The sequence below is a fragment of the Balaenoptera physalus genome (genome assembly GCF_965194825.1).
Source record: "Balaenoptera physalus genome assembly, chromosome: 15".
NCBI classification, from domain to species: domain Eukaryota; kingdom Metazoa; phylum Chordata; class Mammalia; order Artiodactyla; family Balaenopteridae; genus Balaenoptera; species Balaenoptera physalus.
Window position 1 is genome coordinate 69,874,341 of NC_138894.1, and position 14,504 is coordinate 69,888,844.

At 31.8% G+C, this 14,504-nt stretch overlaps 1 long non-coding RNA gene across 2 annotated transcripts in view; it reads left to right on the plus strand.

The window, feature by feature from the left end:
- The window catches only part of LOC309644267, a 215,327-nt gene extending 201,362 nt beyond the window's left edge, over positions 1-13,965 (plus strand). For both annotated transcript variants that reach the window (XR_014254328.1, XR_014254329.1), the window contains one exon: positions 153-13,965. This is a non-coding gene — a long non-coding RNA (uncharacterized lncRNA). The remainder of the gene's footprint in view (positions 1-152) is intronic.
- Positions 13,966-14,504: the final 539 nt, after the last annotated feature.

Sequence of the window (14,504 nt, forward strand, 5' to 3'; positions counted from 1 at the left end):
AAAAAACTCCTTTTCAAAACTTTGTGTGTCCAACTTCATCATTGTATTTTCTTTCCCCAAATATAACTTTATTTTTGTTTCTATTACCTTTCACCCCATCATCATACATGTTGTACAAAACTCTCATTCTGTGAACTTTCTCCTCTTCTTAGGAAACTTGCCTGGCCATGACCTTATTTGGGCCATTTGGGAAGTATTTAATATTGTCAGGAAGAGAGGATCTATATTTCTCTACACTTCTCTTTACCAAAAAAAAAAAAGGAAAAACGAATGCTTCCAAATACCTTCCATTAAAACAAACAAATACATTGAAAACAAGCAAGTAAGTAATTGTTTAAATCTTCTTGGATATAAATACTGTAATGAATTATTTATTGCTTATTTTGTGCAACATTTACTATTCTATCTAAGCATAGTTATATGTTAACAAATTTTAAATTAGTTAATTAAGGAGAGGCTAGCAGCCAAAACTTTGCTTTGGTTGAGTTTTTTTTTTTTTCTTTGCTTGAATTTATTGACTTGCTTTCAAAATCCATTGTCTTGTTAAAATCATAATTTTGACTTTTCTTCACATCTTTAAATTCTTATTTGATAACTTCAGTTTACACAGTTAGCTCTCCAAGTTACATGACTAGAACTTCCCATTCTTTACTTTTACTCTCTAAAAATGATTTTATTTTAATACCATCCTTTTTTCACTAGAAGAGTTAAATGTAAAATATGGGCACACTGTTTTACAAATCTGAATAGTAGAAAGAATTCTTTCAAATCCAAACTAATTTTTACTTCAAAACACATTCATTCTTCCCCAATATATATTCTATAGAATTGGTTTTAATCAATTTGCTTGTTCTCTTTGGACAGTCTATAAAAGATGTTTGGTTGAGCTCCAATTCTTTTTTTAGAATTACTTTTTGATGAAATCCTTACATGTGTAATGTCATGACATTAATTTGAACTACCTTAACGTTTGGGGAAAATTTTATTATATGCTATTCTTCAAGGGTGAAAACTTTCTTAATGAAATAACAAACACTTAAAAATTAATATAAAACATATCAAGGTAGACTCTATAAACCAGAGCACATATGAAAAAAATATTTAAACAAACGCTAACATACTGCAACATAAAAGAGGACTCTGAATTTTAACTTTACTGTGGTATGCATGCCATTCTTAACTGGTCTAATAGATAACAGTTTATTTGAAATAGTAATAACAATATATTGGATGATTATAGTTTTTGGATATATGAAATACATGACATCAGTATTACAAATGGTAGAAGAGAGGAACTGAGAATAATTCATACATTAAGAGAAAAGAAAAAATGGAATCATATACAATGCACATGAAAGCTAGAGAAAGCAGAAAAACAGTGGAAGATGAAAAGTAAACAAAGAACAAGGGAATAAATAGAAACACTTATGGATATGATAATTAGTAACCCAACTATATCAATATTCACTTTAAATTTGAATGATCTAAAAACACAAACTGAAAGATAGATACTGACAGAATAGATTAAAAAAAAAAAAACTCAACTGTATGCTGTCTACAAGAAACCTACTTTACGTATAAAAATACAAATCAATTAAAAGTAAAGTGATGAAGTCCTACTTGTTTATTTTTGCTTTTGTCTCTTATGCTTTTGGTGTCAAATCCAAAAACTCATTGCCAGGACCAATGTTAAGGAAAATTTCCCCCATGTTTTCTTTAGTAATTTCACAGTTTCAGGCCTTACATTTAAATTGCATTGCACATATAGATTGCTTTGAATAGTATAGACATTTTCAGAACATTAATATTTACAGTCCATAAGCACGCGATATCTTACCATTTATTTTTGTATTCTTTAATTTCTTTCATCAATGTTTTACACTTTTCAGTGTACAGATCTTTCACCTCTTTGATTAAATTTATTCCTGAGTATTTTATTTTTGATGCTATTGTAAGCCGGATTGTTTTCCTAATTTCCATTTTTCATAATTCCTTCTTAGTGTATAGAAATGCAACTGATTTTTTTATGTTGATTTTGTATCCTACAACTTTACTGAATTTATCAGTTCTGAGTTTTTTGGTAGAGACTTTAAGGTTTTCTATATAGAAGTTCATATCATATGCAAACAGAGACAATTTTATTTTTTCCTTTCTGATTTGGATGGCTTTTTTTTTCTTTACTAATTGCTTTGTCTAGAACTTGCAGTGCTATGTTGAACAGAAATGGTGAGAGTGGGCACCTTTGTCTTGTTCCTGATCTTAGAGGAAACTGTGGAGTGTGATGTTAGCTGTGGGCTTCTCATATATGGCCTTTATTATGTTGAAGTATGTTCCCTCTATACCCAATTTGTTGAGAGTTTTCATCATGAATGGATATTGAATTTTGTCAAATGATTTTTCTGCATATATTGGGAGGATCATATGATTTTTATCCTTCATTTTATTAATGTGGTGTATCACATTAACTGATTTATGTCTGTTGAAACATCCTGTATCCCAGGGGTAAATCCCACCAGAACAGGTATATTATCCTTTTAATGTGCTGTTGAATTTGGTTTGCTTATAACTTGTTGAGGGTTTTTGCATCTACATTCATTAGGGATATTAGTTTGTGATTTTCCTTTCTTGTAGTATTCTTGTCTTGATTTGGTATCAAGGAAATACTGGCCTCATAAAGTTAGTTTGGAAGTGTTTTTTCCTTTTCAATGTTGAAAAGTTTATGAACAGCATGGGAAACAATCGACAAAATTAAAAGGCAATTTATATACAATGGGAGAAAATATTTGCAACCATATATCCAATAAAAGGTTAATTTCCGATATATATATATAAGGAATTCATACAACTCAATAGGAAACAAACAAAAAAAAGAAATAACCCAACTAAAAAATAGGTAAAGGACCTGAATAGACATTTTTCCAAAGAAGACATACAAATGGCCAATAGGTATATGAAAAGATGTTCAACATCACTAATCATCAAGGAAATGCGAATTAAAACCACAATGCTATATCACATTACACCAGTTAGAATGTCTAATATCAAAAAATGAGATAACAAATGTTGGCAAGGATGTGGAGAAAAGAAAACCCTTGTGCACTGTTGGTGGGAATGTAAAGTGGTACAGCTATTATGGAAATGGTATGCATATTCCTCAAAAATTAGAACTACCATATGATCTAGCAATCTAATTTTTGAGTATCCAAAGGAAACAAAATAATACTTTTGATGAGATATCGGCACTCCCATGTTCACTGCAACATTATAAACAATAACCAAGACATGGAATAAAACCGAAGTGTCTATTGACAGGTAAATGGATCAAGAAAATGTCATAAATATACATAATGGGATATTATTCAGCCATAAAAAAGAAATAAATTATGCCATTTAGATTAACATGGATGAACCTAGAGGGCATTATGCTAAGTGAAATAAACCAGACATAGAAAGACAAATACTGTATGGTATCACTTATATGTGAAATCTTAAAAAAAAGAAACAGAATAGAACGGTGGTTGCTAGGGGCTGGTGTGTTGGGAAAATGGGGAGAGGTTGGTCACCTTACTGTTATAAGATGAATAAGTTCTGAAGATCTAATGTAAAGCATGGTGGCTATAGTTAATAATACTGCTTTGTATACTTGAAATTTGCTGAGGGATCTTAAGCAACCTAACAACAACAAAAAAGTAACCATGTGAGTTGGTGGATGTGTTAACTTGATGTGGGAATCAATCATTTCACAATGTATACTAAAGCTCAGGCATTTTAGGGCAGTGGAACTATTTTGCATGATATTCTAATGGTGGATTCATGACATATATTTGACAAAATGTGTATAACTGGTCAATAAAAAATAAATCCTAATGCAAACTATAGAATTTAGTTACTAATATACTTTATCAATACCAGCTCATAAATTGTAACGAGTTCACCACCCTAATGCAAGATGTTAATAATAGGAGAAATTGTGTGCAAACATGAGGAGAGAGGAACTATATGGGAACTCTGTACTTATTGCAGATTTTTTTCTGTAAACCTAAAACTGCTCTAAAGTCCATTAAAAAACAAAAACAAAAACTTTTATATTCCCATAAACCAGAGATAATCAGTATAAACATCAGTATATTTTATACCAGTATTTCCCCCATATTTTATAAACATAAAAGATAATAGTTTACTATAAATGTGTATTATATTTTAATTCACATAATATTCCTTATAACATTAGATATTCTTAAGATTTTGCATTCTTTCACATACTGAGTAATATTCCACCACTATTTACACTTCAAGGTATATGGCCATTATGAAGAGTAACACAAATATAGAGATGATTGAAAAATATATATCTAATACCATAATATATGTAGAAATGCTGTTATTGATTACCTACCATATTGCCAATAAAAGAAGATGGGAAAATGGTGCCACAAGTTTGTGGAACTATTTAGGGAAGAAGTAACTAATTATGCTTTCAATTTGAAAATAAATAACATCATTCAACCCTTATTCTGTATTAGTCATTAGTGTAAGTCTTTTCATGTATTATCTGATTGAATAACAATAAAAGCTTTATAAGAAAATTACTGTTATCTTCATTTTTCAGTATGTAATACAGTACAGTATTTTATATTTGTGACAGTAACTTGTGCACAGTCCTGCAGATAATAAATGTGAAAGCCAAAATTCAAACTCAGGCTATCATCTAGCTCAAGATCCCATGGTTCTCACTAGAGTTTTCAACCGCCTCAAACCACTGAATGATCCTCAGCTATGGCTGTTGGAAAACCCTTACTATTGTTTCTATAATGTAGTTGCCCTTTGGTAAATATTTTATATGACAAATAAATTAATGAGTTTGAAAGTTAATAAAATATTTTCTGTATGTTAGTGCAACTACTTATAGTAATGCATTTGTCACTCTAACTAGATAAACTGAGAGATAATTATAGGATTAATTCTGTCCAAATTAATTATTGAAGTGAAGAATCAAGAAGAAAGAGTGAAAGGGAATGAAGAAGAAGAAAGCAATTGATTTTTCAGTTGTCAAGTTTCATTATGTGTTTGAAAACTTAACCTATAAATTTGCATTTAAAGGATCCAGCAAGAATTCAAGAAAAATGAGGGAAGTGAGAGCAAAGAATTGAGCGAGAAATCAAGAAAGCTTTCAGCAAAAAGTAATCAAATAAAGTTAAATTAAAAAAGAAGATTTTCTGGACTCAGTTTGATCGCAAAGTGAAGAGAAATCTCTCTTCTTTCCTCCCTAGTATAAATTTTACTGTTTTAAAAATTCACTTCTATTGTGTGATTTTAGGACAGTTTTATAAGCCCAATGCTTAGCAATGCTAAAGAAGAAAAACAAATTGAAACAAATTCTGAAGCAACACTCCATGATGTATCCCAGAAATAAGCAAAGTATAAAAGCTCTAATAAATAGACATTTGAGTTGCAATTTACAAATTTTGTCTAACAACATTTCCTTGGGAGATTCCTTTTTTAAAACTTTATGTTTCTTAATGATTTTCATCTGCTGCAGAACTTTCAATTTGCTACAGTATATTCATACAGAGAATGCCCAGGACCTTTTTAATATGGGACTTACACATGGATAGGAAATTACCTTGTCACAGTTCACTTGATAGCACTCAGTGGGCCAGCAGGTCATGGTTTAAGAACTGACACCATAATGGTAATTCATAACCAGTTCTCATTGCACTTCCAGCATGGTTCTGGGTCAAAAGCACTATTATCCTTCATTTCAAGTTCATACATGTCTCAACCCATCATTTTTACTTTGATAAATCTTCTCTTGAGAATAGAATGTGCTGTTTATCCTGGAAAGATATGTGTGAAGCTATACACTGTGGATAAGAAAAAGTTATAGGTAAGTGGAAAGATACTTATAGATATCCTGGAATGATAAGTGTGAGGATATAGACAGTGGATAAGTAAACAAAGCTAAATTCTTTTAAATTTATCCCATTTAGTCTATACACACAAACACACATACACACACACACACACACACATATCCTCAAATACACCCACAGGATAGTGTAAAGTATAGGGAGCTATGAACAATGAGTGAGGGCAATAACTCACATTCCCATTTTCTAAAATAGCTATGTTATGTCTTATCTTCATTAAAATCTTGCTCTTTCCAACCTTCCTTAGCTAATGACATTGCTTCACTATATTGATAAATAAAAGTTCTCAGAGCTCTCTTCTCTCTCCACTGTGTCCATGTGCATATTCTCCTTTTTCCTTTTCTACAAGGCTACAAAACACTCTGCTTCTGTCAAAGGAAAATCCCTGTGCCTGGGTAATAGCCCCAACTCCATATCGTTCACCTTCCCAAGGACTTCAATCTTACACGTATCTTTTTGGCTTATATCATTAGGAATTGTGTGTTACTGGGACAATGTCTTAATATACTTTATCAATATTGCTTATCATTAGCTATATTACTCTCATTTTGAAAGTGACAAAACCGAAGTTCAGTAAGATTTATAGCTAGTAAATAGTGTATTTAATTTTGGAATGCTTTTTCCCCTTATTATAAGTTTATGCTGCTAATTATTACAAGCCATTTTTGTGATTCTGGATTTTATTTTTTATCAACTCACCCTTAACTGGACATATTATTCTGATAATTACAATATACTTCACAATGTGTCCATTCATTCCACCAATATTTATGAACATTGTTTGCAGGCATAGTTCTAGATGTTGGAGAATCAAAACTAAAATTTTTGCATTTTTTCAGTTTACATTGTAGTGGGGAGTACTGGAAGCAGGATAAAAATAGTAAATAATAAATATAAATAAACAAAAAAATTTATTATCATAAAAATTATTTTAAAAATGGTAGGTAGTAGATGATTCTCAGCAGAAGAGTGATATAACATGTTTATACAGAATTATCTGGATGCCGTGTATTTTAGGGGAGTGAGAATGAAAGCAAGGTGTTTGTTAGATATAAGGCTAATTCAAGATCCAGGAGAGATTTGATTACCAGCATTGGAAGTGGTCAAACCTGGTTGTACTTTGAAAGTAAACTCAACTTATTTCCTGATGGATAGGTGAAGGGAGTGAGGAGGCAATAAAAGGAGTCAAGATGATGACTTCATGTGTCCTTAATAGAGCAAATTGAAAAAGATGGTTGTCATTCACTCAGAGGTGCAAGTCTATGGGTGGTGCTGGTTTGAGGGCAGCATCAGTTTGGAGCATGTTTAGTTTGAGATGCAAGTTAGATATGAAAGTTATGATGGTGACTAGTAGGTTGAGCCTATTAGTCTTGATTTTAGGAGAGTGGTCCATTCTGGAGATATGAATTTGGAGATCATCAGCATACAGATGACATTTAAAGAAATAGGAATGGATGAGATTACCAAACAAGTGAGTGTAGGTGATTAGAGAAGAGGAGAGGTCTACGAACTAAGCATTTGGGTACCTCAGATTTAAAAGGTCTAGGAAAATAGGAAAAGTGAGAAAATGAGACTAGGAAGCACTAAAGAGGTAAGAGGAAAAATAAGAGTCATGTCCTAGAAGTCAAATGATTAACCTTAATAAATGCTGTTGCTAAGTCAAGTAAAATTAGAACTGATAATTAAATAAGGGATTAAATAACATAGAGATTAATGGTATCCTTGGATAGTAGAGTACAGTAGAGTGATGGGAAAGAATGCTTGAATAGACTAGATTTAGGAGAGACTGGCAGAAAAGATTTTAGTCTATATGCAGTAAATACAGGAAACCCTATAAAGGGTATTTTTTCTTATAATGGAAGAAAATTATGGAGCTAAAGAAGAAAGTGGTTTCAATGAAAATTTTTTATAGTATTGTACATTTATTGTAGGAGAGAAAAATAACAGCCTGTGTCTTGTGAGAATGATAAGAGTAGAGGAAAAATTTAATGATGTAAAAGAGGACAGAGAGATATACTGTAATATTTCCCCTCAAGTAGAAGAGATAGGAGGGATCTAATGCCATGCTTAGTCCCCTGTTCCCTAGCCATGGTCAAATTCTTCTTCACCACCATGATTTTCTTCTGTTACCTCACTGGTACCTTATGTCTGACTATGGTTCCCACTTTGGAGGCTATGTTAAAGACTTTTCCAAGTTCACATGCACTTTTCTACCACTCTAGTAATCATTACTAGAACAAAAAAAGAGCCCCATTCCAGAACCAATTCTAGAATATGCTCCCTGGGCCACGGGCATATATTTTAAAAATAGGCTGTTTAGCATTGTGTCTTATGGTGTATTAGTCTGCTCAGTATTCCATAACAAAATACCACAGACTAGGGGGCTTAGATAATAGAAATTCATTTTCTCACAGTTCTAGAGGCTGGATGTCCAGAATCAAGGCGTCAGCAGGATTGGTTTCTGTGAGGCCTCTCTCCTTGGTTAACAGCAGCCTTTTGGCTGTATCCTCGCATGGACTTTCTATTGTGTGCGTGTGGAGAGAGAGATCTCTGGTGTCCCTTTCTCTTCTTATTAGGACACATAACACCACCCTAAGGCCCTCATTTGGTCTTAATTAGCTCCAAGTTAATTTCCTCCTCTTGGGCATCTGTTCATCATATGACATTGACTCCTGAAGTTTCTGCCCATTCTCTGCTTTTCCAGAACTTCTTACTGACTAATCCACATAGTTATTATGCAAAGATAATCTATCTAAGACTTATTGAAGTCTTATTCTAACACGCAGAACAAGAAAGGAAGAAAGAGAAGATATTTTGAATCAAGAATGATTATTCATCTAGGAGTTCAGAAACTGCAATCCTTCAGAGGTTTTAACTTATTTGAATCTCTAAAGACTCACAAACATAAATAGATTTTACCTGGCTTGCAGATGATGATCTACTCAAGCTCAATATTTCTTGGTACACATTAAGCAGTAGAGCCAATATTCCTGGGCTATGCCTCATTTGACTTTCATAAGATATCTTTAATGAGTAAACTTTCTTTTTCTTTTTTTCTTAATTTATTTTCCAGGTCAAATTATTGCCCACAAATGATGAGAACACAGAGGTTAATTTTTGAGGAATTAACGAAAGGGAGAAATCACTTTTAAAGTGTACAATAGGAAAGAAATATTAAGAATTAAAGTAAGCAGTGAGAGATACATTGCTATGGCTAATGTTATTAGGCCTTAGGCTTTATTTTGATTCTTTCGTTTTCCAAATTGAACTTGTGTTCTGAATTAAAAATTTCCCTGCTTGTAAGTATGTGTTATTTGTTAAATAACTGAATAACATTTTTTACATAGTATCTTAGCTGCATTCTACAAAAGTTTAATCAACACAACAATGTGTAAACAACCAGGGCGCTAAACTTTGGTTTTCAGCCTCTTCTATTGCTGTATTTCTTATTCTATTTCCATTTGTTTGATATCCATTGAAAATACAGTACCATTAGATAGTTTTAGGTGTATCTGTTTTTTTTTTTTTAATTGAAAACTAAGTGAAATTAGCAAGTAGCTTTAAGGAATATGCTATTTTACTTACTGTACATTTTAGCTATTATAAATATTTGTTATGCCTATTATTTATTAATTAGTAAAGCACATTTAAAAATCATCAAAATCCATTTCCTAATATTAGTGACAAATGGGATAACCATGTCTTACTAGAAATCTTTATAATAAAGTTTCTGACCCATTGAAAGTAAAATTCTTCAAACTACTTCTCTATTTATATATCTTATAGAAGATAATATCTGGAATTGATATTCAATAATGCATACCTCAAAATTCATCACAGCCTCAACAGTTTTACAAACTAGAAAGAAATATTTGTTTCATATAATTCCTAAGAGAAAATGCAGACTCAGCTTAGAGAATATAAAATACAAAGCATGAAAGAAAGGAATTGCTTTCATTTATAAAAATAGTAGCTATCAACATGATTTATATGTTTATCAATGCTCAAATGGAAAAAAGATGCTGGTGCAAACCATAAAAACTTAAATCCAGAATGGTTAGAACTCAAATATTGCATAGATATTCTCAAAATGGGGACAATTCCTATTGTTTTATTATTTGGAATGTTCATTTTCACTCTAGTTATTGGTATGGTAAAAAAATAACTATGGAATGTATTCATGCACATTTCAGGAAAAGGGATGCTACTTTGTCTACTGTCATTATTTAACAGAAAATTGTTCCAGTTATTTTGAATGGGAAAAAAATCCATACTACTAAAATACTTTCTTCTAGATATTTAGATCCCCATTTTAGATATTCTAAGTATAATATGTTTTCTTTGTCAATTTTTTTTCTTTCCCATGTTTGGCCAGTTACATCTTTCTGAACTGCAAGGCATATGAAAAGTTATTAACTGGGGAAGTCTGTGAAAAATATGATGCGTTCAGGACAGTTCTAGTTTTGTTTCATTATAAGCTAAGGAAGCACTGTGATAACTGATTTGAAGAATAGGTTAAATACTTGACAATGAATTAGATGAATCTGACATACTGTCCTATTATAAGTAACATTAGCTATAGAAAGAAACCTTGTTTACATTCTAGGCATATTTACCCTTAAGTTTAGTAACTTAAAACAGATGAGGTAAAGAAGAAAAGAAACATTTATCTATCACTAATGGCTGTTTTCATTTTGAACTAAAAGGACATGTCTGTACTTTTCAGTAATAACAGAATCTGTCTCCAACTGTCAGTCTCAGGAGAAAAAAAATGTTCATATAAAATTCATAGAACTAAAGGAGTTCCTGTCATAATGCTTTCGAGAGAGCACTGTCAAACCTCTCTGGGCCTTTAGTTTAAATGTCATTTCTAGTCAACTGCAGGGATTTTTAAAGTGTTTCAGCAACAGCTTTTTCTTAGGAGTATATTGGGTCTTTCAGAGAATTTATGTTTTTCAGTAAAAGACACTGTACTGCCAGTCTTAGTGAAATACCCTCCCAGATAGTGTCATTTGTAATGGACTTACAGGAGAAAATAAGCAAGAATCATTAATTGGTTTTCAAATGGTAGAAAATGGACAAAGATTGCCAGGATAAGAGCTTCATGAATAATAAAGTTAACCCCACAGGAAAATTACAACAGGATGCTCCTATAATCCTACTCACTGTAAAGAAGGATTCATTATGATTCAAAACTGTCCTGGGATTCTTCCAAAGGGATTTCAATATTGGAAGACTCAAGTGACTCCATCCTATACTGGGTCAACACAAAAGACCATCAAGTTATGATAAGCCTGGAAATGACCTCATAGGGACATTTTAATATCTTAATCTCTTTCACCAACCCTTCCTAACATAATATCCATATAAATTTTTGATGTTCTCTTTCCCACTTGACTATTTATAATTTGTTACAACTTTTATAAGATACATGCTATGAAAGTGACCTTCCTTTCTTCCCAAAATACTTTCTTCTGCTGGACTTGGTCTTAGATAAATTGTTTTCATCTACTCAAAACATTTATGGAGTCTTTTTCATCAGCTACCAAAGCGGTTAAAGTTAGTCTTTATTATTACAAAAACTATCTAAAGTAGTAGTTTCCTCCATATGTCAGTTATTGTTAGCATTTGTATTTCAGCTTATTATTTATTTAGTCCTCACAATTCTTGTTGTGATTTAGTAAACAGCAACCAAATCAAACAAATTAAGTATTTGCTGTGTGAATGAGGAGAAATGTTTTGAAACTGAAATCAAATGGAGATAATAATTCCATAGTTGCTAAAATTATTACATTATGTCCAATCTGGAGACAGAAATCACATAATCATTTAAATGAAAGAACAAGATTAAACCCCAGAAAAAAACTCTGATGAAAGAAAAATAATTTACCCTATAAGGAGTTCAAAGCAATGGTCATAAAAATGCTTGCTGAACTTAGAAAAAGAACAGAGAAACACAGGAAGTACTTCACCAAAAATTAGAAAATATAAAAAAGAACCAGTCAGAGCTGAAGAATACAATAACTGAAATGACAAAAGAGGGAAGCAACAGCACATTAGGTGATACAGAATATCCATCAACATCATACACCATATTAACAACTCCAAAAATTAAACTCACAGAAGCATTTCAATAGATGCAGAAAAAATCATTTGACAAAATTTAATATCCATTTTCATAAAAACTCTCAACAAAATGTGTATAGAGGGAACATACCTCAACATAATAATGGCCATTTATGCTAAACTCACAGCTAACATCATACTCAATGTTGAAAAGCTGAAAGCTTTTCCTCTAAGATCAGAAGCAAGACAAGGATGCCCACTCTTGCCACTTTTATTCAGCTTAGTATTGAAAACCCTAGCCACAACAATTAGGCTTGAAAAAGAGAGAAAATTTATCTAAACTATAAGGGAAGAAGTAAAGCTGTCACTATTTGCAGATGACATAACATTATATATAGAAAACCCTAAAGACTCCACTAAAATCTATTATAACTAATAAATCAATGCAGTAAAGTTGCAGGATAGAAAATTAATACACAGAAATCTATTGCATTTCTATATACTAATAATGAAGTATCAGAAAGAGAAATCAAGAAAACAATCCCAATTACAATCATACCAAAAAGAATAAAATACCTAGAAATAAATTTAACCAAGGAGATGGAAGATCTATACTCTGAAAACTATGTCATTAATGAAAGAAATTGAAGATGACACAAATAAATAGGAAGACATTCTGTGTTCATGGATTGAAAGAATTGATATTGTTAAAATGTCCATACTACCCAAAGCAATCTACAGATTCAGTGTAATCTCTAGTAAAATATACGTGACATTTTTCACAGAACTAGACCAAATAATCCTAAAATTTGTATGAAATCAAGAAAGACCAGGAATAGCCAAAGCAATCTGGAGAAAGAAGAACAAAGCAGGAGGTTTCATGATCCCTGACTTCAGACTATACTACAAGGTTGTATTAATCAAAACAGTAGGTAGTGGCACAAAAACAGACACATAGATCAATGGAACAAAATAGCCAGAAATAAACCCACATACATATGGTCACTTAATCTAAAATAAAGAAGGCAAGAGTATACAATTCGGGAAAAGATAGTCTTTTCAATAAGTGATGTTGGGAAAACTAGACAGCTACATGTAAAAGACTAGACCATTTTCTTACACCATATACAAAAATTAATTTAAAATGGATTAAACACTTAAATGTAAAACCTGAAATCATAAATTTTCTAGAAAAAAACAGGCAGTACAGTCTTTGACATCATTGGTGTTTTAGCAATAGTTTTTGGATCTGGCTCCTCAGGCAAGGGCAACAAAAGCAAAAATAAACAGAAAGGACCAAATCAAACTAAAAAGCTTTTGAACAGTGAAGGAAATCATCAACAAAATGAAAACACAACCTACGGAATGGGAGAAGATATTTGCAAATGATATGTCCAATATGGGGTTAATATCCAAAATATATTAAAAAATCAGCAAACAACTCAATGTTAAAACTCACAAACAAACAAACAATCTGATTCAAAAATGGGCCGAGGGCCTGAATAGGCATTTTTCCAAAGAAGAGATACAGATGGCCAACAGGCACATGAAAGCATGCTCAACATCACTAATTATCAAGGAGATGCAAATCAAAACCACAGTGAGATATCACTTCATACCTATCAGAATGACTATCATCAAAAACACAAGAAATAACAAATGTTGACAGGATGTGGAGAAAGAGGGAATGCTTGTGTCCTATTGTTTGTTGGAATGTAAATTGGTACAGACACTATGGAAAACAGCATGGTGGTTTTTCAAAAAATTAAAAACAGAATTACAATATGAACCAACAATTCCACTCCTGAGTATTTATCAGAAGAATACAAAAAGAGTAATTAGAATAAAGATATATGTACCCCTATGTTCATTGCAGCATTATTTACAAGAGCCAAGATATGAAAGCAACCTAAGTGCCCATTGAAAGATGAATGGATAAAGATGTGAGATATAGATATAGATATATAGATATATAGATATATCTATATATCTATATATCTATATCTATATCTCACATCTTCATATATATATACCATGAAAACATTATTCATGAAAAAGAATGAAATCTTGCCATTCACAACAACGTGGATGGACTTAGAGCATATTATGCTAAGTGAAATAAATCAGACATAAATACTGTATGTTTTTACTTATATGTGGAATCTAACAAACAAAACAAATGAATAAATATAACAGAACAGAAACAGACTCACAAATACAGAGAACAAACTAGTGGTTGTCAAACAGGAGAGTTTTGGGACAATGGGTGAAACAGGTGAAGGGGATTAAGAGGTACAGACTACCAGTTAAAAAATAAATAAGTCACAGGGATGTAGTGTACAGCACAGCATGTACATGTACATCATAGAGTCAATAACGTTGCAATAACTTTGTATGATTTGTAATCTATGAAAATATCAAATTACTATGTTGCACACTTGATTGTAATGTTGTAAATCAACTATAATTAAAAAAACTAAATCCCTGAGAAACATGGATTTAAAAACA